We start from the raw sequence: 24,728 nt of genomic DNA, 5'->3' as shown, positions 1-24,728 counted from the left end.
CCATCCCTCCTGACCGCCATTGCCATTGCTTCTCTACCTCACCCTTGGGAATCTAATTCAAAGAAATAAATAATCATATATGAAGATACCAGATACAAGTAATAATGACAATTACTTTTCTCATTTTACACGTGTACTAGAAAATGTAAATACAAGGATGTTTATTACAGCATTATTTATAATAAAGACAAAAGGGTCGCCTATCATTGCTGGAATAGTTGAACAAAATGTGACCATCAAATGGAAGCAAACTGGGACTTCCCTGGTGGCGCAGTGGTTAAGAATCTGCCTGCCAATGCAGGGGGCACGGGTTCGAGTCCTGGTCCAGGAAGATCCCACATGCAGCAGAGCAACTAAGACCATGCGCCACAACTACTGAGCCTGTGCTCTAGAGCCCACGGGCCACAACTACTGAGCCCACGTGCCACAACTACTGAAGCCCATGCACCTAGAGCCCGTGCTCCACAACAAGAGAAGCCACCACAATGAGAAGCCCGCACACCGCAACAAAGAGTAGCCCCCACTTGCCACAACTAGAGAAAGCCCATGTGCAGCAATGAAGATCCAACGCAGCCAAGAATAAAATACAATAAAATAAATTAAAAAAAAAAACAAATGGAAGCAACCTGAGTGTTCAACAACAGAGGAATGGATAAAGAAGATGTGGTATACATACACAATGGAGTACTACTCAGCCATAAACAAGAATGAAAATTTGTCATTTGCAGCAACATGGGTGGACTTGGAGGGTATTGTGCTAAGTGAAATAAGTCAGAGAAAGACAAATCCTATATGATATTACTGATATGTGGAATCTAAAAAATACAACAAACTAGTGAATATAATAAAAAAGAAGCAGACATATAGAGAACAAACTAGTGGTTACCAGTGGGGAGAGGGAAGGAGGGAGGGGCAATATACGAGTAGGGGAGTAAAAGGCACAAAGTATTAGGTATAAAATAAGCTACAAGGATATATTGTATAACACAAGGAATATAGTCAATATTTTATAATAACTATAAATGGAGTATAATCTTTAAAAAAATTGTTTAGGGACTTCCCCAGTGGTCCAGAGGTCTCTTCCAATGCATCAGATGCGGGTTCGATCCCTGGTCGGGAACTAAGATCCCACATGCTGCAGGGCAACTAAGCCTGAGTGCCACAACTAGAGAGCCCGTACACCACAACTACAGCATGCTCTGGAGCCCATGCATCACAACTAGAGAGAAGCCCGCACACCTCAAGGAAAGATCCCGCGTGCCACAACTAAGACCCAGTGCAGCCAAAAATAAATAAATAAATATTTTAAAAAGTTAAAAAAAAATCAGACCATCCATATCATACAACAGCGTGTAACTATTTAAAAGAATGATTTGGATTAGTTCTCAACCCTGGTTATACACAGAATCATCTGAGTAGCTTTTGAAAAACATGCTTGGGTCCCACCCCAAACCAATTAAATCAGTCTCTGGGGGTCAGTTAGGGTGACAGTCATTGAGTTATATTTGGCAGTTAACTTGGAGGGATGTCCATAACAAATTATTAAAGATGCCAAGAAGGTTGCATTACATAATGCCATTTTTAAAATTTTATTTTATTTATTTATTTTATTATTATTATTTTTTTGGCTGCATTGGGTTTTCATTGCTGTGCGTGGGCTTTCTCTAGTTGTGGTGAGCGGGGGCTACTCTTTGTTGCAGTGCACAGGCTTCTCATTGTGGTGGCTTCTCTTGTTGCAGAGCATGGGCTCTAGGTGCACAGGCTTCAGTAGTTGCAGCACGTGGACCCTAGAGCTTGTGGGCTTCAGTAGTTGCGGCACATGGGCTCAGTAGTTGTGGCTCGTGGGCTTAGTTGCTCTGCGGCATGTGGGATCTTCCCGGACCAGCATTCAAACCCGTGTCCCCTGCACTGGCAGGCGGATTCTTAACCACTGCGCCACCAGGGAAGTCCCCATAATGCCATTTTTTAAAACAATGACAAACAACCCCAATCTGAGTGTATATCTTTCTACTACATTTATATTTGGTGTATATAGACACACTATGTAGATATAGATACAATATATATACTTATATAAAATGTCATATATTATATATAGTATATATATCATATATAATAATACATGGGAAAAGTATATATATGTGAACATGAAAAAAGTACAGATATATACACACATTGTTGTTATTAGTTAAGAAATGGGGTACAAATGGCTTGTAAGTGGGAGACAGAGAGGGAGGAGGTGGAGGGAAGATGGGAAGAAACTAAAAAAGCAAAAGAAGCTTAAGGCTGCTCTTCACCATGTAAAACAGCATATATTCTGATAGTAGTTATCTCAAGGAGGTAAAATTTCAGGTAATTTTTTTTACAGTTCCCTACGTAAAAAAACATTTTCTATAAGCGTGCATCATTTATACAATCAGAAAAAACTTTCACATTATCTTCTTTTTTTTAAAGCTGTCTTTTGCTTATGACTTTAGCACACACAGTGCTCTCTGCTGGAACAATGCTCCTCTGATTCTTTGCCTGGCTAACTCGTCCTTATCCTTAAGGCCTCAACTTACATGTCAGTTCCTCAGAATTCCTTTGAGTTGGATCAGAATGCGTTCTCTCTGTCACTCTCAATCCTGTCCCACTGCCCTTTGATTTCAGAGCATTTATCACAGTTTGAGATTAAATGTGTGGCATTTAGACCACATCTGTTCCCTGCTCTAGAGTGGAAGCCACAAGAGGTCAGAGACCAGGTCTGCTTGGCTCTCAGTAAACTCCCAGTGCCTTGCCTAGGGCTGGACACACAGAGGTCTCAGAAAAACCTTGGTCAATGTTTGGATCATTTCTCTGAACTTAATAACTTTCCACATGTTCCTACTTTGTGCTTTAATGAGATTTTGTGCTCTCTGATGTCTGGGACTGTGTCTTCCACTTCTCAGCACTCTCCTGAGCGCTCAGCAGATCTCTGGCTGATTGGACATGCTGATAAACCTTGGTTTCCCCAGGAGCATAAGCATATTTCCTACCATTCCACTGCTGCTGTCTCCTTCTCCTGCTGCTCTGGGAGAAAGATAAATGGGGATAAAGTTCTCAACTACCCCAGAGGTTTCAGTTCTTTTGAATACACTTTAGCTCTTTTGACTATACTTAGGTGGTCATTAGTTGCCAAGTATTGTAAATTACAGGTCTTTTTTTTGGTGGGGGGGGAGTGGGGGAGGGCTTTCCCTCCTATCCCTTCTTATTATGAACTTATGTTGCCCCCCTGCTCAATTCATATGTTGAATTCCTAACCCCTAGTATCTCAGAATGTGACTGTATTTGGAATCAGGGCCTTTAAAGAGGTAATGAAGTTAAAATGAGGCCATTTGAGTAGGGTACAAATCCAATCTGACTAGTGTCCTTATAAAAAGAGGGAGAAACATCAGGGATGCATGTGAACAGAGGAAAGGCCATGTGCAGACACAGTGAGAAGGTGGCCATCTGCAAGCCAAGGAGAGCCCTCAAGAGAAACCAAACCTGTTGACTCCTTGATCTTGGACTTGTCATCTCCAGAACGGTGAGGAAAGAACTTCCATTGTTAAGCCACCCAGTCTGTGGTATTTTGCTCCAGCAGCCACTGCACACCAGTACTCCTCTGTTGAAGACCTCATGTGGGTTCCCCAGGGCTAAACAGGCCTCTTAGAGGCACCGCCCTTTGTTCACTCCCTGACACCAGTCAACCAGTTGCCCCAGGAAGGGCAACAACATTTCAGCTGGTGTCTTCTGAAGGGTGAGTTTCTTACTTTTCTGGGACATGTTTCTGCTACTCCTTCCACCTCTACCAGAAGTTGGGGACAGCTTTTTCTTTACTCAGGACTTTCAATCCTACGACCACAGAAAGCTCACTCTTACACCACAATTCCCTCTTTGTTATTTTTCTTCAAATGAGTCTCCCCAAAAGTCTTGATAACATAGCATTCTTTGTTTTTTTAATTAATTAATTAATTAATTAATTTTTGGCTGCGTTGGGTTTTCATTGCTGCACGCAGGCTTTCCCTAGTTGTGGTGAGCAGGGGCTACTCTTCGTTGTAGTGTGGTCTTCTTATTGCAGTGGCTTCTCTTGTTGTGGAGCATGAGCTCTAGGCGCGCGGGCTTCAGTAGTTGTGGTGCACGGGCTTCAGCAGTCACAGCTTGCGGGCTATAGAGCGCAGGCTCAGTAGTTGTGGCGGACGGGCTTATTTGCTCCACGACATGTGGGATCTTCCTGGACCAGGGCTCGAACCTGTGGCCCCTGCATCGGCAGGCAGATTCTCAACCACCGCGCCACCAGGAAGTCCAATAACATAGCATTCTTGATTTAGACCCCCAACTTGGAAGCTACTAAAGTAAAATCTTTCTTTTGAGCTTTCTCTCAGGACTTTAGGAAACCTAGAAAGCTCACAAAGGCTACATGAGGAACAACGCCCTTTCTTTCCTCTCAGAGTGCATGCTGGAGGCTTCATCACCAAAAGGAACACTCAGACCCCCTTCTCTGCTTCACTACTCAGAAACCACAATATTTGTTCTTGAAACATGATTAAGGAAACCAAATGCCAAGGAAAAACAGCTTTTTATCATGGGTTTATGGAAGTTTATAATCTACAGTCAATGCTGAGAAAAAAAAATTTGGCCTTTTGGGCAGATGTTCCTTCAATAAAAGTGATCAAGGTCAACCCATCCAGAGAAAACAATAACAACAATAAGAGAGAATAGAAAAGAATGAATGAAGTTTGATTCCTAAATATCAAGGAGTCTTTATTGTTAAACATTTTATTAAAAAAAAAAACATGGTGGAACAAAGTGCCAAATGACTGGTACCAATTGAAATAACTCTTTTACATTTTGCTTTAGTTCCTAAACTTATCATAAAACACTAAAATTTTTCTTACTACCAAGTCTCTGTCTCAGTATGTAAGCCTCCTTAGGGTCATGGGATAATGGAGTGAACACAGAGACAAGTCTGATTTGCAGAACCATAGGATATTTTACTGTCTTCATTTTATACTCTAGCATCAAGAGAGGCAACATGATATTACAAGCCCTATTCAGAGGAAGGCTATAACAAAGTCCTATTAACAAAAGATATGTAGGTTAAGTCCTGTTCTTCCACACTGCAATGTCTATCACAGCCACCTCCCAATTCATTCTCTCCCATCACCATGACAACCCCCATCAGTCATAAGCAGCCAGAATACTATCAACCAAGAAGTAAAGAGTAAGCCTTTATCCCCAGCTCGTGTGGGTTTATTTCAAATAATGATCTTGTTTCTCAGTAAATTCTTGCCTTATTACATCGAGTAGCCAGTCATTAGCACTGGAGAGATCCAAGGCTTCTGGGCTCTTGGCACCAAAAACTGCTTAGATTCTGATTTCCTCTTTAATATCCAATTAAGGGTAAGATTACATAAATCCTCAGCTTCCCAGCTAAGTCTAACTGTACCACAATCATTAAATGAGACTAAAATGATCTAAAATAAAAGGCAATGCTGAATGACACTGGGCAACAAATTAATCATACACAGGCCTTACTAAAAAGGAAATGAAAGAAATAGCATAAAGGCTAACCAGGTCTGCAGTTTGTGTACCTCAGCTTGGGGACCCAGTATAGCTCAACATAACTTCTTTTGATTAACTACTTCTAGAAGCTTCCTAAACCAAAATATCTGTTAAAAATATTTCAGGTTAATTGAGACAACCCAGGTAAAGATAGAACAATCCATGGCTATAATTATGAGGGGATTATAACAGCTTTTGTCTACAAGCTGGGAGCAAAGTAATTATTCTTCATATAGTTTGTAACCCTAAATTGGGTAAAAGCCAATCACTCGCAGCAAGACTGCTATGTAGGGTGGATAGAAGAACACATAACTGACAAATCTGTCTGCCATTTGGAGGTCTATCAATAAGTTGGTTTTAATCTTTTGATAAGTGAATTTTGTATTTTCTACTTTAAAGCCTTAAGTAAAATCTTTCAGGGTAGCTGTGTGCATTTAAGTTAAGCTGTAGAACACTGAGAACAATTTTCTTTACATTAAACATGGTGCCACACTGAAGAGTTCCAAACTCATGGAAGGGAAACAAAAGGACTGTTTTCATGATGAGAGAAACACAGACACTTAATTGTCATACAAGGTGATAATAAGTATGAGCAAGACCATTAACGGTGCTAAAGTAAATAAGATCAATACTGCCTGGCAGGTTAAGGAAAACCTCACTGAAGAAGGAACACTTAGACTGAGTCTTGAAAAGTTAAAAAAATTCCATGAGGGAGTTTAGTAAAATGATCTCTATTTGAAGATGACATAATCTTGTATATAAAAAATCATAAGGAATCCACACACACACAAATCTATTAGTGCTAATAAACAAGTTCAGCAAAGTTGATGGATATAAGCTCAAAACCAATATACTAAATCAGTTAAGTCAGTTTTATTAATATACACTTAGAAATGAACAATCTGAAAATGAAATTAAGAAAATAATTCAATTTATTATAGCATAAAAAAGAATAAAATACTTAGGAATAAATTTAACAAAAGAAGTATAAGACTTGTACACTGAAAATTAAAAAACACTGACAGAAATTAAATAATACTTAAGTAGGTAGAAAGATATTTCATGTTCATTGAATGGAAGACTTACTACGGTTAAGATGGAAATACCCCCCAAATTGATCTACAAATTCAGCACAATCTCTACAAAAATTCCCGCTACCTTTTGGGGCAGAAATTTACAAGCTGATTCTAAAATTTATATACAAATACAAGGGACAAAGAATAGTCAAAGAAATCTTGAAAAAGAACAAAGTTGAGGGACTCATGCTTCCTGATCTAAACTTACTACAAAGCAACTATAATCATGACTGTGTGACACTGGCATTACGTACAGACATCTAGAACAATGGAATAGAATTCAGAGTTCAGGGGAGAAAACCCATACGTCTATAACCAAATGATTTTCAATAAGAGTGTCAAGACAATTTGATGGGAAAGAACAATCCTTCAAAAAATGGTGTTGAGACAATGGATATTCATAGGCAAAAGAATGAATGTGGATCCCTACCTCATACCATATACAAAATTAAATAAAAATGGAACAAAGATCTAAATGTAAGAACTATAAAACTCTTTGAAGAAAATATAGGTGTAAATCTTCATGACCTTGGAATAGCGATTATTTCTTAGACATGATATCTAAAGCACAAACAATTAAAGAAAAATAGATAAATTAGACTTCATAAAAATTAAAAACTATTGTGCTTCAAAGATCACTATTAAAATGTGAAAAGACAACCCACAGGATGGGAGAATATATTTGCAATTTATATTTCTGAAAGAGTCTGGTATCCAGAGTCTATAAAGAAGTCTTAAAACTCAACAATAAAAAGACAGTTAATTAAGAAATGGGCAAAGGATCTGAATACACATTTCAACAAAGTAGACATACAAATAAGCCAATAAACACATGAAATGATATTCAACACCATTAGTCATTAGGAAAATGCAAATTAAAACCACAATGAGATGTGACTTCACATCCAGTAGGATGGCTATAATCAAAAAGACAGACAATAACAAAAGTTGGGAGGATAAGGGGAAGTTAGAATCTTCATAAATTGCTGGTGGGAATGTAACATGGTGCAGCCACATTGGGAGACAATTTTGCAGGACCTCAAAAAGTTAAACAGAGAGTTATCTGATGACCCAGCACTCCTAGGTATATACCCAAGATAAATGAAAACATATGTCCACACATAAATCTGTACCTGAATGTTCATAGCAGCATTACTAATAATAGCCCAAAAGTAGAAACAACCTAATTGTCCACTGACTGATGAATGAATAAATAAAATGTAGTGTATCCATACAATGGAATATTATTTGGCAATAAAAAAAGAATAAAATACTGATACATACATGCCACAATATGGATGAAGCTTGAAAACGTGCTAAGTAAAAGAAGCTGGACACAAAGGGCCACAAGTTATATGAAGCATCTATAATAAGTCCATAGAGACAGAAAATAGATTAGTAATTGCCAATGGCTGGGAACAAGTGGGAATGGGGAACCACTGCCAGTGGGTACAAGGTTTCTTTTTGGGGTGATGAAAATAATCTGGAATTAGAGAGTGGTGATGGTTAATGCTAAAATAAACAGTGAATCATACATTTTAAAAGAGTGGATATTATGGTATGTGAATTACATCTCAATAAAAAAATAAAGAAAACATGGAGTCATAACAACTTTCCTAAAGCATTCTCTATATGCTTCCTGCTATAGGAGTTATCAAAACTGGATTGATAATAAAACTGATACATTTCTGTGTCTCCTCAACCAGGCTTAAAAGATCCTTAAAATTAGAATTTATTAGAAAGATTGTTTTCCTAGAGTCCACCATAATGCTTAGCAGAACGTAGGCTTAAGGTATTTAAGCAACTGAAATGAGTTAGTCATTGCTGGAATGAGGTGAAAAAGTGGTCGGATTTGAGACCCCAGAGGTCAGCAGCGTCCAGATAATGGCTGGGCCTAACATGAAGAGGCATCTGAACTTTGTCCTGTAGGTACTGGGGAACCCTTGAGAGTTTTTAAGCTGGGGAGTAAAATGATAACATTTGCATCTAGAAATAAATCCCTCTGATGGCAGAAAGATGGCAACAAAATAGAGATATTAAGTTAGGAGGCACTGAATGATCATAGATTTCCAATCAAATGACAAAATACACCCAGGCATCACAAACCCTACTCTACTCTCACCCCCAAGCCAACTGAATTGACTAATGAAAAATAAAAATATGTTTGTTGTTTGTTTGTTTTATTTATTTATTTATTTATTTATTTATTTATTTATTTATTTATGGCTGTGTTGGGTCTTTGTTTCTGTGCGAGGGCTTTTTCTCCAGCTGCGGCAAGCGGGGGCCACTCTTCATCGCGGTGCGCGGGCCTCTCACTATTGCGGCCTCTCTTGTTGTGGAGCACAGGCTCCAGATGCGCAGGCTCAGTAGTTGTGGCTCACGGGCCTAGTTGCTCCGCGGCATGTGGGATCTTCCCAGACCAGGGCTCGAACCCGTGTCCCCTGCATTGGCAGGCAGATTCTCAACCACTGCGCCACCAGGGAAGCCCATATGTTTGTTTTTTAATTCACATTGGAACTAAGACGTGATATTATCGGTCTGTCACAACCTGCAGAGGGATACAAATTGGAAGACACCGAGAGCCAATTCCCTGTAATGATAGTGAGGATGGGATATATGTTATAGTAGGTAGGTATGGGTTCTGCCGAAACCCATTAATCATCCTAACTTGGAAAGTGAGGGTAGGATACTAGCTAGAGGAGATGTGCTTCACCTCTCCCACTTCCCAGTGGTGAGGCACCAGTCTCAGAGGCTATTGTATTGGAAGTCTCTAGGTGAGAAGAAGCCCAACCAGACTGTAAGCCTGCTAGACCTGGGAGGATAAACTAGTAAGAACCCGGATGCATGCACATTGACCCCCTGGGGTGACAGCTAAGCCAAACAGAAAATTAAATTCATTAAACCAGACCCTGGTTCAGAGGTTTTGCCCAGCCTGAAGGAGACATATTTCCTCTGCTGAAACAGCCTGCAGCCCCAGCTCTGTCTCCCCTCCATTCAGGTCCTGGGACATTGAATTATTTAGGTAAGCTTTTATCAACCGTTTCCCAAAGATAAAATCCAGGGAGTAAAATTCTAATAGTATCCAGGTGAGGGGATTCTCCAGTAAGAATCCAACAAATTTGCTGGCAAGCATCAGGACTGGATTTGTCCTTTTGGTTCATAAACACTTAATAATTAACATGGGAGTGTGAAAATATTATATAACCTAAAAACATGGAGGAAGAGCATCATTCAAGACATGAAGCATGAGGATATTTGTGAAAGTACTATAAGAAAGAAGATTTAGGAGGTTTCTGTTTTCATGTTGTATATAAAATTCAAAAAAAAACACATGGAATTGATTAAATCAAAGGCAAAAGATAAAACTCTAAGGCAAGAGGGATCTGGCTGGACTGAGTTAAATAAAGATTGTGAGGGGCTTCCCTGGTGGCGCAGTGGTTGAGAATCTGCCTGCCAACGCAGGGGACACGGGTTCGAGCCCTGGTCTGAGAGGATCCCACATGCCGCGGAGCAACTAGGCCCGTGAGCCACAGTTACTGAGCCTGTGCGTCTGGAGCCTGTGCTCCGCAACAAGAATCCGCCTGCCAATGCAGGAGACATGGGTTCGAGCCCTGGTCCAGGAAGATCCCACATGCCATGGAGCAACTAAGCCTGTGTGCCACAACTACTGAGCCTGAGCTCTAGAGCCCAAAAGACACAACTACTGAGCCCGCGTGCCACAACTACTGAAGCCCGTGCGCCTAGAGCCCGTGCTCCACAACAAGAGAAGCCACTGCAATGAGAAGCATGCGCACTGCAACGAAAAGAAGCCCCTGCTAGCCACAACTAGAGAAAAGCCCATGCGCAGCAACGAAGACCCAACACAGACAAAATTAAATAAATAAATAAATAAATTTACAATAAATAAATAAATAAATGCTAAGTAAAGAATTCTACTGCATGCAGGATAGAGAAAAATAACCTAAAAAGGAGCAAAAAATGAGATAGCCTCAGACTTCTCTACAACAATGAGTGACAGACTGCAATCAAGCAAACTGACAAAGTTTTTGGGGAAAATATTTTTATTTGTCATGAAGGCAGCAAAAATACCCTCAGACATATACGAATTTAGAAAGTATACCACTATGTAGCTATCGTGCAAAATTTACTCAAATTCATGAGGACAACTGGATTTCCACATGCAAAAGAATGAAGTTGGATCCCTACCTTAAACAATACACAAAATTTAACTCAAAATGGATCAACGACCTAAACATAAACACAGTAACCATAAAACTCTTAGCAGAAAACATAAGGGAAAAGCTTCATGACACTGGATTTGGCAACAGTTTCTTGGATATGACACCAAAAGCATAGGTGACAAAAGTAAAAAGAAATTGGACTATATCAAAATTTAAAACTTGTGCATCAGGCTTCCCTGGTGGTGCAGTGGTTGAGAATCTGCCTGCCAATGCAGGGGACATGCGTTCGAGCCCTGATCTGGGAAGATCCCACATGCCACAAAGCAACTGGGCCCGTGAGCCACAACTACTGAGCCTGCGCGTCTGAAGCCTGTGCTCCGCAACAAGAGAGGCCGTGATCGTGAGAGGCCCGCGCACCGCGATGAAGAGTGGCCCCCGCTCGCCACAGCTAGAGAAAGCCCTTGCACAGAAACGAAGACCCAACACCGCCAAAAATAAAATAAAATAAATAAATAAATTAAAAACAAAAAAACAAAAATCTTGTGCATCACAGGGAGATCAGCTCCATGCTTTGTGACAACCTAGAGGGGTGGGATAGGGAGGGTGGGAAGGAGGCTCAAGAGGGAGGGGATATGGGGATATATGTATACATATAGCTGATTCACTTTGCTGTACAGCAGAAACTAACACAAGATTGTAAAGCAATTATACTCCAATAAAGACGTAAAAAACAAAAACAAAAAAACTTGTGCAGCAAAAATCATTGTCAAGAAAGTGAAAACACAATCCACATAATGAGAGAAAATATTTGCAAATCATATATCTGATAGGGGAATGATATACAGGATATATAAAGAACTTCTACAACTCAGCAACAACAAAACAATTAAAAAATGTGCAAAGGACATGAATATCATTTCTCTAAAGAAGATCTACAAATAGCCAATAAGCACATGAAAAGACGCTCAACATCACTAACCATTAGGGAAATGCAAAACAAAACCACAATGAAGTACCACTTCACACCCTTTAGGAAAACTGTAATTTAAAAAATTAGAAAATAATAAATGTTGGTGAGGATGTGGAGAAATTGGAACCCTTGTACATTGCTGCTGGGAATGTAAAATCGTGTAGCTGCTGTGAAAAATAGCATGGCAATTCCTCAGAGAATTAAACATATAGTTACTACCTAATCCAGAAATTTCACTTCCAGGTATTGTACTGAAAAGAAATCAAAGCAGGGACTTGGACAGATATTGCACGCCCATGTTCGTGGCAGTATTATTCACAACAGCCAAAAGGTAGAAGCAATCCAAGTGCCCATCAATAGATGAATGGATAAACAAAATATGGTATATACAAACAATGGAATGGTACATGACCTTAGAAAGGAAGGAAATTCTGACAACATGCAACAACATGGATGAATCTTGAAGACATTTTACTGAGTGAAATAAGCCAGTCACAAAAGGACAAATATTGTACCATCCCACCTGTGTGAGGTACCTAAAGTAGTCAAATTCATAGAGCCAGGAAGTAGAAAAGTGGTTCCCAGGGGCTGGGGAGAGAAAGAATGGGGATTTAGTGCTTATTGAATAGAGTTTCAGTTTGGGAAGATGAAAAAAATTCTCGAGATGGATGCTGGTGATGGTTGTACAACAATGTGAATGTACTTAATGCCACAGAACTGTACACTTAGAAATGATTAAAATGGTAAATTTTATGTTATGTATATTTTATCACAATAAAAAACCACAATTCATACAGAAAAAGATAGAAAATATATAATATAGCAAGAAAACACACAAGTCAGAAAACATAAGATGACAGAAGCCCGAAATATCAATTACGACAATAAATATCAGTGGGTTAAACTCCCTTATAGACTCGCATATGGAACACAATCATTTCAATTTTCTGCTATTTTTAATAGGCATTGTGAATATGTAGTAGTCAAGTAAGAACCTTCATGTACCATTACTAATATTAAGAATAATCATATAAAGCATAAAATACTAGAAGTCCAAAAAGAATTTGGCATAAACACAGCTGTGGTAGGAAGTTTTAACACTCCTATTTCAGTCCCTGGCAGATCAAGTAGGCAAAAATTAAAACAGAAACCTGAACAGTTTTATCAAGTGCTCATAAAAAATACGGAAAAATCATGGCAAAGAAAATCTTAAATATTCTAAAAAGAAACTGTACTGACTACATATTTTGACCAGGTGCAAAACAACAACAAGTTATAATGATTATATACGAAATAATTCCAACTACCTGGAAATTTTTAAAAAATAATTAAAAGCAACAGAAACACAAAGACACTTTAGTTAATCTCATCAAGTAAAAAGAAGACAATTACAATATACAAAATAGGAATCAGAAAGATATAGTCACAGATAAAAAGAGATTACTCTGTTGAAACACATACCAATTAATTCAACACCTGAATAAAGCGGATAATGTCCTAGAAAAAAATTAATGAGGAAGATCGACTCAAAAGAAGTAAGAACATTTTAAGGGCAACCGCTATAGAAGAAATGATAAAACTGTTAAGAAGGTGCCAGGCTCAATTTACTGGTGACTCTTTTAAACTTCCAGGGAATATACAGTTCTCATAAATTTTTTTACAGAGCACCAGAAAAATATAGAAAATCATTCTAGACCCATACATCTAGACTTTACAAACGAAAACATTTGTCATTTTTTGCTACTGATTTTTTTTTAAAAGTGTAATTGACATACTAGTCATAAAGTTGAAGTCTCCTTACTTTCTGCCTTTCCCAAGCCCCATTCCTTCCCACCCACCTCCCTTCTTCTGCCTGAACAACCCTGACCATGCACGAGCTCTGGATCCTTACAGGCTCTGAGATAAAGGTGGCATTTTTAATCTGTGGGGATAATATGAACCACTGAGATGAAAGAAAAATGCTCAGCTATTCAGGAATAAAAAAAAAAAAAAAAAGCCAGGCTCCTATATCCTTTCATACACCAAAATAAATTACAAGTAAATGAAGGAGTTACATATAAAAACAAATCACAAAAGAAACCAGAAGAAAAAGGAGATCAACATTTATCTAAACTTGTGTATATGAAGAACATATGCTGAAGGTCCTGAAAACTTTAAATAAAAATTAAAAACTTCAAAATTAGAAAACATAATTCCACAATATAGAATAAGCAGAGTATCCGAGTAGGCAATCCATAGAAGAATAAATACAAATGGTTAATGAACATTAAAAAAAAACCGATTACATCTCTAATTACAAAAACATGCAAATTAAATTCTAACGATGAGATACTCCTTCATCTGGCCCGTCCCCCAATTTGATAACTTGGCAAAAATTAGGAAAAGGTAATAGTGCTTAGAAGCCTGTTGGAAATGTGGCCCTCATGTATTAACAAGGGCAATGTAAACTGACAGGACAATTTTCATCAAAACTTTAAAGAAATCCTGCCCATTGACCCAATGAGTCTGCATCTTAAAATTTATATGAAGGAAACATAAGGGGTATGCCAACTCTCTGTATGCCTCATTTATAATAGGAAACAATGGACATAAACTAAATAACAATTGGACGCTGGCAAATAAGTTACAATTCCATCTATATGATGGAATACTTTGTAGCCTTTAACCATTATACAGTAAAAGAATATTTAATAACAGAAAAATGTTTGTGATATTATTGGTAGATAGAAAAAAGTAGGTCACAAAACATTACCCATACATGTAGAAAAAGTTAAAATGGTCTTCTCTGGGTGGTGGGAGTGCATCCAATTTTTACTTTCCATGTTACCTTTCTTCCCATTGATTTTTTTTTTTTTTTACAGTTAATGTACTGATATTTTTATAATCAGAGAAAAGATATACAAATAATAAAATTCAATATTCAGAGTGGATGGCGTTGAGATTGCTCAGGGAGAGTATATAAAGTGGAAAGAGAAAAGGGCAAGGGATAGAACCCATGTGAACAACTAGATACAAATGAGTGGTAATATTTGTTTGTTCTCAAAACAGTAAGACCTGTCCATCAACCTTAAGGGTGGTCCACATATTGTAATTGAATTTGCTTCCTGTTCCTTCACCTAAGGCTCCCTTGAGTTTCAAGGATTTAAACACAGATGACACTCTGGCCAGAGCACAGTCTTCCTGAGCACACCTACAGCCAGAAAGAATCCTCAAGAATCATCCCCTCTCCCTATAGCCCAGAGAATGGTGCAATCGGTATTCGTGGCTTCCTCTCCCCAGTTCCCTTATAGAGCTCTAGATGGGAAACACACACACACACACACACACACACGCACACACACACACACATATACACACACACCCTAATTGCCTCTCTCCCACACTTACCCTTCCAAGCTGGTTCCAAAAGGGAAAGAGAGAAGATCTGCCGTCCAGGGCTAGAGGAAATTGATTTTATAGTCCTTCCTCTCCTCCCACCAGGAGGCTACCATCTCCTCCCCAAACCAGGATTCCTCAGGAAAGTGGGAGGGGAAAGGGGGAAGGGAGCTTACAGATCTTCAAGGAAGATAAGAAGGAAGTGGTCTTACAAAAGTCTTATTTCCTCAGTTACATGATTAGGTGGCAGATGAACTGGACCAGATTGAAAATATGTTTTCTTGAAACATTCCTTATCAATTTCATTTTTGGAAAAAAATATGGCACCATGAGAGTTCACTTTTTTTTTTAACATTTTAAAAAATGTGTGTATTAAATCCTTGTTTTAAAATCTTTGGCAGTTTCTAGGTAGTAGAATTTATTGAAGCCCTCCTACTTGGCAGCTGGAGTTTTCCATACACATTACTTAGTAATCAGCACAAGGACTTATAATAAAAATGATATTATTAATATTTCATGTAAAAGAAAAGGAAGGTGAGAATAAGAAAAAAAATCTCTCTTGATTCTAAAACTGTATTCCTGCAATACTGTGACCATTTCAGAGGGTACTTAAAATATCTTTGGGGAGTATTCTGAACTACTCCAAAGCTAAAAGTTATTAAGAATCAAATAAAGAAGTTTAATGAGGAATGTGGGGAAAAAAATGGTGGCAGTCGGGAAGGCCTGGTCTTTACACTGGACTTTTAACTGATAAAGGGAAAGAGTATTTACAAGAGGAAATGTTTATGTGTCCCTTTGCTGATAGCAGCATGCTTACTCTCCCCAGATAACAGGCTTTAGCCTGTTAATTAATTTTAATTGTTGGCATAATTAAAAGCATAGGGTGAGGGACAGCTCAAAAGTTCTGTAACTTAGACTTCCTTGAAATCACTATCAAAAGTCTCAGCCTGCGACCTCACTGCTCAAGAAATTTTTCATTGAAAAAGAAATCCATTTCTGTCACTAGCAAGTTTCCCAAACTTGGATCCCAGAGGCTGTCTCAATTTCACCAAGGCCTTTTCATCTTTGTAGTACTTAAATCCCTCTGGGAAGGCTCACAGCTTGAGAAACCCACCTCACTGATCTTTGACAACTCCAAGCCTACGACAATGCCTAGTACATAGTAGGCGCTCAGTGAATTTTTCTTGAATATATTTGGTGAAATGGTAGGTTAATAGTTGCCCTAAAGTGAATAATTTAAGTAACCTCAAAGGGTACTCCAGAGATATGGAGAATTTTTCCATCTTCTCTATGAGATCATAGCTGGATTTAGCCCATTAATGAGGAGTCTGAATCTTGATGAGCTTCTGAATCCACATTTTTGACTGACAAATGTATTCCTTTACTGATTTAATTGTGGAGAGGAAAAAAAACCTCAATGGTTCTAAAATACAGGGAGAATCATTAACTAATTAGAATCCTTAAAATGCTCTGCCTCCAGAGAGAGCCTAATCAAAATGTCTGGGCCTTGGCATAAGACAAAATGGGATCTAGACCTAACACTGCCTATTATTAGCTGTGACCTTGAAAAAGTTATGTAATGCCCCTAAGCTTCGTTGTTTTCATCAGCAGAGCAAGAATTATACACTACCTAATAGAACTGTTGTGAGAATTTTAAGACATAACCACAGAATGTATGGTCATGGTGACATGGTGCATGGTACTCAATGCATAGTAGTTATAATCACCATCATCAGTATCATCAAACAGCCTATGGAAAATATAAGGCCTGGCTAAAATTTAAGAGCCCCTCTAGAATTGTAGCGGTATAGCTTAGTCACTTAAGAAATGACCTCTGGTTGGTGGGAATGTAAATTGATACAGCCACTATGGAGAACAGTATGGAGGTTCCTTAAAAAACTAAAAATAGAACTACTATACGACCCAGCAATCCCACTACTGGGCATATACCCTGAGAAAACCAGAATTCAAAAAGAGTCACGCACCACAATGTTCATTGCAGCTCTATTTACAATAGCCAGGACATGGAAGCAACCTAAGTGTCCATCGACAGATGAATGGATAAAGAAGATGTGGCACATATATACAATGGAATATTACTCAGCCATAAAAAGAAACGAAATTGAGTTATTTGTAGTGAGGTGGATGGACCTAGAGTCTGTCATACAGAGTGAAGCGAGTCAGAAAGAGAAAAACAAATAAGGTATGCTAACACATATATATGGAATCTAAAAAAAAAAAAAAAAGGTTATGAAGAACCTAGGGGCAGGACAAGAATAAAGATGCAGACGTACAGAATGGACTTGAGGACACGGGGAGGGGGAAGGGTAAGCTGGGACGAAGTGAGAGAGTAGCATGGATATATATATACTACCAAATGTAAAATTGATAGCTAGTGGGCAGCAGCCGCATAGCACAGGGAGATCAGCTCGGTGCTTTGTGACCACCTAGAGGGGTGGGATAGGGAGGGTGGGAGGGAGGGAGACGCAAGAGGGAAGAGATATGGGGATATATGTATATGTATAGCTGATTCACTTTGTTATAAAGCAGAAACTAACACACCATTGTAAAGCAATTATACTTCAATAAAGATGTTAAAAAAAAAAAAAAGAAATGACCTCTGAAGTCAGATAATCCAGGCTTTGCCAACTATTAGTTGCCTGACTTGAGGAGGTGACTTAACTAGGGCCTCGGTTTTCTCATCCATAAAATGGAATCCATAGTATACGTTTCATAGTTTTCTTCTGAGGATTGGATGTACCAAGAAATATAAGCTGTTTAGAGTGATGCTCAATACATGTTCTTTCTTTTAACGCAGCACCAAGAATAGGACACAGCACATAGTAGGTACTCTAAATATTTTATGAATAAGGAAATGATTTTTTTCCCTGAAATAATCTTTTGAATACAAAGAAACTAATTAAGGAAATCTTTTGATCTTTTGTGTACATCTTCCTAGGATAAACTTGAAGCTATCTGGGTGGTTTGAAAGAAAATTTAAAGACATACAAAGCCTAGGTGGTCACTCCACTTCTCATTGGATGCCATTTTATGACACTTTTGTCAACAAAACTTGTTAATGATTCTATACCACTGCTTAACTCAAATACTTTGTTCCACAAGACAAAACAACACTACCTTTGCTCTCTGATTTTTTCCCCCAAATTCTCTGCTGCTGTCCAGGTCTTCAACTTTTTACCAAGTCATTCTTTCCTTTATCAGTTAAATCCTTATCAAGCCTCATCTCTCTCCTGGTGGACTGGATTGGGAAGATAATAAATTCTTTCACTGTGAGAAATGCATCTGCTATGCTCTGACTCTGCTTTGATATTGGCAAATCAATCATTATAGAATTCTATAGCTCAACGGCATCTGAATGCATTTTCTGGCCTTGAAGATGCTTTGGAACCTACTTACCAATAATAAATAGTTTCTGGAAATGGCAGGATGGAGAAGTAAGTACAACTAGCCTAACTGTCCAGCATTCCCCTTAGGCTTTACTCTGAGTTGTTTTCAGTTATTTATTCATTCCTCTGACAAAGCATTCATCTGATAAATTAAGGAAAACCTATATTTTAGTCAACATTAGAGCCAGCTTGTGAATCACCTAGCAAACAGGAAAATCTAGACATTGATCCAACTCCTAAAAACTTTCTTACTGGGCTGATCCCTCAAGCGCCTGGAATCAAATTGACAGCATTTCTGAACTTTTTACATGTTGTTTCCACTAGATGAATTATTTTAGGAGATCTGAATATTACAACATTGAAGGTTATACCAAAAATTCCTCCAAAGAATACACTCATAGGGTAGAATGTCTCTCTGTGGGGAGAGGGAGATGCCTCAGTGAAAAGAAAAGAATCACCAAATTAAAATTATTCTACAACTCAGTGGGAAGAATCGTATTTTAGTAATAAGTCCATAAATACATGGACAAGATTGTCATTTAATAATCAACCCTTCTTTGCTTACTTCTATTTTCAAGGTAGACATTTTAGACCAAGGTAGACATTTAAAAGGGATCATTTCTCTCTTGAATATATTCTAATCCTAACTCTTAACTTTGCTCAAAATGGTGATTTACGTAATAGGAAGGTTAACGTGGAATGAAGGTTTTTCTAGTTTCCTATGAGTAGTTTTCTCAGAGCTAAATAATCCATAGACCTTTTCAAATTGATCTTGGGGAAGAGTATCCCGTTTGAGAATATTACTTGATAGGTCAGTTAAGCCAATCTTGACTACCTTGTGTCCAGGTATTCACTCATATAAAAATTTAATAAATGCCTACCATGTCCCCAGTACTGTGCTAGCTCTTAGAATTACTAAGATGAGTAAGATAGAGCCCCCTTGGTTGCTTTTGAGTTCAATGTACTGACTGAGCTCGTAGGAAAGAGTGGTGAGGGATTCATGCCTTTCTTCAAAAATATCTGAATGCCTAATAAACACTGGGTCCAGTGTTATGGGCAGGAATGTAGTAGGAAAAAAGACAGACATGTACCCAATTTTCATAGAGCGTATGGCTTAGTAGGGAAGACATCATCGTTTATTAAATTACACAGTAAGTACTATAATTATGGAAAAGTATAGGATGCTTAAGAGCATGTAACAAAGGTAGAGATAATAACAATTGATTTTGATAAGAAAACTACTGGAAATTGTTAAGATACAGCAACAAATAAAACTCAGAAATAAAGTCTTAGTAGGTTCAAATTCTTTTGTAAGCAGTTCATTCTTTCAAACAGTAACTGGAAGACTTCAGGCTTAGCCAACTGGGTCTATAAACTCAATAATAAAAGTAGATTTGAGGCTGTTACCTGTGGTCTGGGTCCAGCTTCTCTTGATAATGACTAGGTTTTCCCATAAAACTTACAATTATACACTGATGACTCCAGCAGGTCTCATCTACTCAAAAAACTTTAATGAAACACACTTAAGACACCTGTGATAAGCTGAATACTGGCCCCCAAAGATATCCACATGCTAATCACCAGAACCTGTGAATGTTACCTTTTATGGCAAAAGGGACTTTGCAGATGTGATTAAGGATCTTGAAATGGGGAGATGAGCCTGAATCATCTGGGTAGGCCTGATGTAGTCACAAAGGTCCTTATAAGAGGGAGGCAGAAGGTCAGAGCAAGTAGAAGGCCATGTTAGACAACAAGACTGGAGTGATGTGGCCAGGAGCGAGGAATGCTGCAGACTCTAGAAGCTGCGAATGCTGCAGACTCTAGAAGCTGTGAGACAGAAGCTGCAAGAGACAAAGGAATGGATATCCCCCAACCCCACCCCCGCCAAGAACTCAGGAAAAAACAGCCCTGCTGACATATTCATTTTAACCCCTTACGATTCACTTCGTTGTCTAACCTCCAAAACTGTAATAGAATAAATCTGTGTTGTCTAAAGTTTGTGGTATTTTGTTATAGCAGCAATAGGAAACTAATATAACGCCCGATTACTTATGTAAACTAAAAAGGGTCTTGGGAGTCTTTATGGAAAAGTTAGTTTGATTGGCATTTCTTAACCACCCGTCTATTCTGCTGCCATTCTGCCAGTAAAAGCAAAATACTCTTCCTCTTCCTCCTCCTCTCTCTTGGTTACGGTATCCATTCAGAGAAAACTATAATGGAAAACTTAATGACAATAAATAGTACAGGAAGGATATTATTTGAAAGTGAACTGCTGCTCTCTACCAATTTCCTTCCCTGTTAACTTCAGAATTAAGTTTTCCAATCTAACTATGCTGCATTAGAGGCAAGCATATCATAGACATAACAATTCATTTCAGTTCACCATTCTTCTATTTTGTATTTTCAGGGAAATTAGTGGGGGGAGATGTGAGACTTTAAAATATTTGGGGATCATCATCAACCTGTTTCCTTAAGAAAGATCATCAATATGGTGAAATGCTGCCCTTGATGTTATTAGTATTTCCTCAGAACCCATTGAAAGAATCAGAGCGGTTGAGGGAGGTCGTTTGGCAGATCACACTCCAGTGGCAGGCAATGTAAAACGTGTTAGAGTCCCTCTTATATTCATATACATATAACTTGATCCTGCTACACAATTAAATAGGTGCATGCCATCTGCAATAGCCAATAGGAAAGCAAACATCCTATATATGGTGAAATGCATCTCTAATAATTAAAGTGGCTCTAGGAAACAAATGAACCTATTATATTATCACCGGCAAGCATATTGTAGCTTCTACAATTTTAAAACCCTAATCTGACATGACAAATATTTACCATCTTTCAAGTGCTTCCCAGTGCTGAACAGTTTACCTCTCCGGATCCACTCCTCGACCTATGCTGTGTGGACTGTATCAATGGGCTTCCTTCTGCATACTGCCTTCTGTTCTGTGGTTTCTGGAAGCTCTGCCTACATATTGGTAAATCATTCATTGATTAAACTCACTTCCAAACTGAGTGTGCATTTTTGCCCATCTTACACAATCATTTCACTCAATTTCTTGAAGTTATATTTTGAAGCAAAGAAATTCCATCAACATCTATTCTATTCAAAATCAATTGTTCTGCAAGGTCTAGACTGAAGTTATTTTAATACTACTTTGACTACATCTGCCCTTGACATTTTTCAATAAATAAGTAATCTCTTCTAAGCTTTGTATTACAGAGCTCCAGGGTCTCAGCTGAGAAGTCCAAATGTTTCCACAGATGCAAAGCTCTTTTCCAAGAGAAATTTAGACCTATAGGGAAGAGGGATAACTCTTCATTTGGGTGGGAATAACAGTGAGACTTGTATTTCTGCAACAGAATATCAACAGTCTTGACTGTAAAGTGTGGCTAAAAAGCATTTGAATCTCTTTAACTGGCAAATACTCCTGTCACTCACTTAAGAATTTAATCATGAAGTAACTTTGATCTAGCAAAAATTTTATGTTTCACTTTTTCCAACTGCTTGGTTTGATTTGCTTATGAATTGTGAAATCACTTTTGTGTGTCTTCACCAACATTCTTTTCATTTTAAAGTAAAATATAATACCATAGAAAATACAATGCATTTAGTATTTTATTTTATTTTTTGTTTAACATCTTTATTGGAGTATAATTGCTAAAGACACAGACCTACTAGAGAATGGACTTGAGGATATGGGGAGGGGGAAGGGTAAGCTGTGACAAAGTGAGAGAGTGGCATGGACATATATACACTAACAAACATAAAATAGATAGCTAGTAGGAAGCAACCGCATAGCACAGGGAGATCAGCTCAGTGCTTTGTGACCGCCTAGAGGGGTGGGATAGGGAGGGTGGGAGGGAGGGAGGGAGACGCAAGAGGGAAGAGATATGGGAACATATGTATATATATAACTGATTCACTTTGTTATAAAGTAGAAACGAACCAAGGGTTTTTAAACTACAGTAGGTCATGAAATCGGTTTAGTGGGTCACAAGTGGCATTTTATAAAACAAAATGGGACAGAATATAAGCTATCAGTGTACCAAGCAAGAATAAGCATGTTTCATGAAATTTTTATGTATATATTTTAATATATTTTAAATATATATATAGTAAGTATTGTAAGGCGGGGAGAAAGAGACAGAGATAGAGACAGAAACAGAGACAGAGACAGAGATTAGAAAGAGGTGGAGGAACAGGGAAGAGAAAGAATATGTAAAATACATTTCTTATTGTGGTCATTATCAAGAAAGTCTGAAGGTCCCGGGAAGGTGAAGAGATGCCTTAGGTCAATTCATCTTACGTGCTACAATACCCCTTATACTGCTAAGGAAGTTTCCTTTTACTCCTTGTCTGCTAGTAGCTTTTATTTTAAATAGGTGTTGAATTTTGTCAAATAATCTTCATGCATCTATTGAGATAATCATAAGATCTTTCCCTTTAACATACTACACAGATGCATTTTCTAACAATGCAGTATCTTTGCATTTTTCTTTTTCTAGAAATACTTTTATAGTTATCTTTTGTACCCACTGACTCCCTAACTTTGCTACAGCCCCTGACCCACATACCACCCATAATTTCTAGCAGATTCTATATTTGCTCAATTTGTCAAAGATGCTACTGTGTACATCCTGATAACGTTCTGTAAGAACAAAAGGTCTACATTTTACAATTCTTTATCATATTCACAAGAAACCAAAATACCTGCATTTTATTTTGTTAAAAAAATCCTTTATACGTGTCCAAGAACTAATAATCTAGTAAGAATTAGTAATGGAAGAGTAAGTCCTATTAGAAAGCTGCAGTTTAATTCAGTTTAATTAGTAGAGAGAATTATTTCAATATGTTTTCGTTAGGAATATGAATCTATTAAAAGTACCTTTATCAATTTGACCTCCATAAAAATACTTGCCCAGATTACATTTACTTAAGTAGTGTCCCAGAAACTTTCATTTGCTTCTTACTTGTTGTATTTTATTTGTTCATTTTTAAGTACTAAAGAATGTCTACATTGCTTGAAATCAGCCAAATGACAAATACTGCATTTTCAAGGGGCAGTGGTTTTAACTCAACAATCAGGAAACTACAAAACAGTTTCTTTCAACATATCCGTGTGGTGCCAGGGTTCTGGACAAGCTGTTGATAAGACCTTTGACCCTGGAAGCCCTGGGATTTCTTATGTCTTATGGTTTTCTTGCTGCTTTTTAGGAGAAAAGAAATTTAATTTTAATGCAATAAAAAATTTAAAAGGATACCTTTTACAAATCATCTGAACAGACAAAATATGTTACCTATAAATTAAGAGTTTTCCAATAATTTAATCAATACAAATATGCTCATGTGCACCATCTCTACAATCACTATTTTTCAACAGTTAATAGCAAAAGGAAAAAACCTGTTTTTATAAAAGGCAAAGGGATGAAAAAACAGTAATTATTATTTTTTTAAATTATTTATTTTTGGCTGCGTTGGGTCTTCGTTGCTGCGCGCAGGTTTTCTCTAGTTGCGGCGACTGGGGGCTACTCCTCGTTGTGGTGCGCGGGCTTCTCATTGCAGTGGCTTCTCTTGTTGCAGAGAACGGGCTCTAGGCACGCGGGCTTCAGGAGTTGTGGCACGCAGGCTCAGTAGTTGTGGCTCACAGACTCTAGAGCGCAGGCTCAGTAGTTGTGGCGCACGGGCTTAGTTGCTCCGCGGCATGTGGGATCTTCCTGGACCAGGGCTCAAACCCATGTCCCCTGCATTAGCATGCAGGGGACATGGGTTTGAGTTGTAAGTTCTTCCTTTCTTCCTCTCTTGATGGTGGGCAGGGTCTCCATTTCCCAGAGAAAGACAGCGAGATTCCACAATTTGGGGGTTTGGGTCAGATTTACCTGTGATTTACAAAAATGATACTGGGAGGAGTTCTACAATTTCCCTGATGGCTAGAAACAGTAATATTTACTGTGTTCTGGGCACAGCAAAGAGAAATAAACAGTAGTAGAGATGGTCCCTATTTATAAAGAGCCCAATACATAATCAAGGGCATGAAGGACATAAAAATACTTTAACAAAGGTACAAGCTGGTATAGTGCAAACCAAGAGGTCAATGGAAGAGGACAGGAGAGGGTTGGAGCCAATGCGAGGTGAGTCCTCCAAGATTTCCAG

General features: G+C 38.3%; 1 protein-coding gene across 2 annotated transcripts in view; it reads right to left on the bottom strand.

The window, feature by feature from the left end:
- SLC22A15 (solute carrier family 22 member 15) overlaps positions 1-24,728 on the bottom strand; it is a 118,214-nt gene that overhangs the window by 13,080 nt on the left and 80,406 nt on the right. The window contains exon 13 of one of the 2 annotated variants that reach the window (XR_009504291.1): positions 23,469-23,784. The exons of the other annotated variant lie outside the window; for it this stretch is intronic. The gene's annotated coding sequence lies outside the window, so the exon portion shown is untranslated. Of the gene's footprint in view, positions 1-23,468; positions 23,785-24,728 lie in introns of those variants that run through there. 2 annotated transcript variants of the gene reach the window in all.

The sequence above is a fragment of the Balaenoptera ricei genome, chromosome 1 (assembly GCF_028023285.1).
Source record: "Balaenoptera ricei isolate mBalRic1 chromosome 1, mBalRic1.hap2, whole genome shotgun sequence".
Taxonomy (NCBI): domain Eukaryota; kingdom Metazoa; phylum Chordata; class Mammalia; order Artiodactyla; family Balaenopteridae; genus Balaenoptera; species Balaenoptera ricei.
This window is presented reverse-complemented; position numbering and strand designations above follow the sequence as displayed.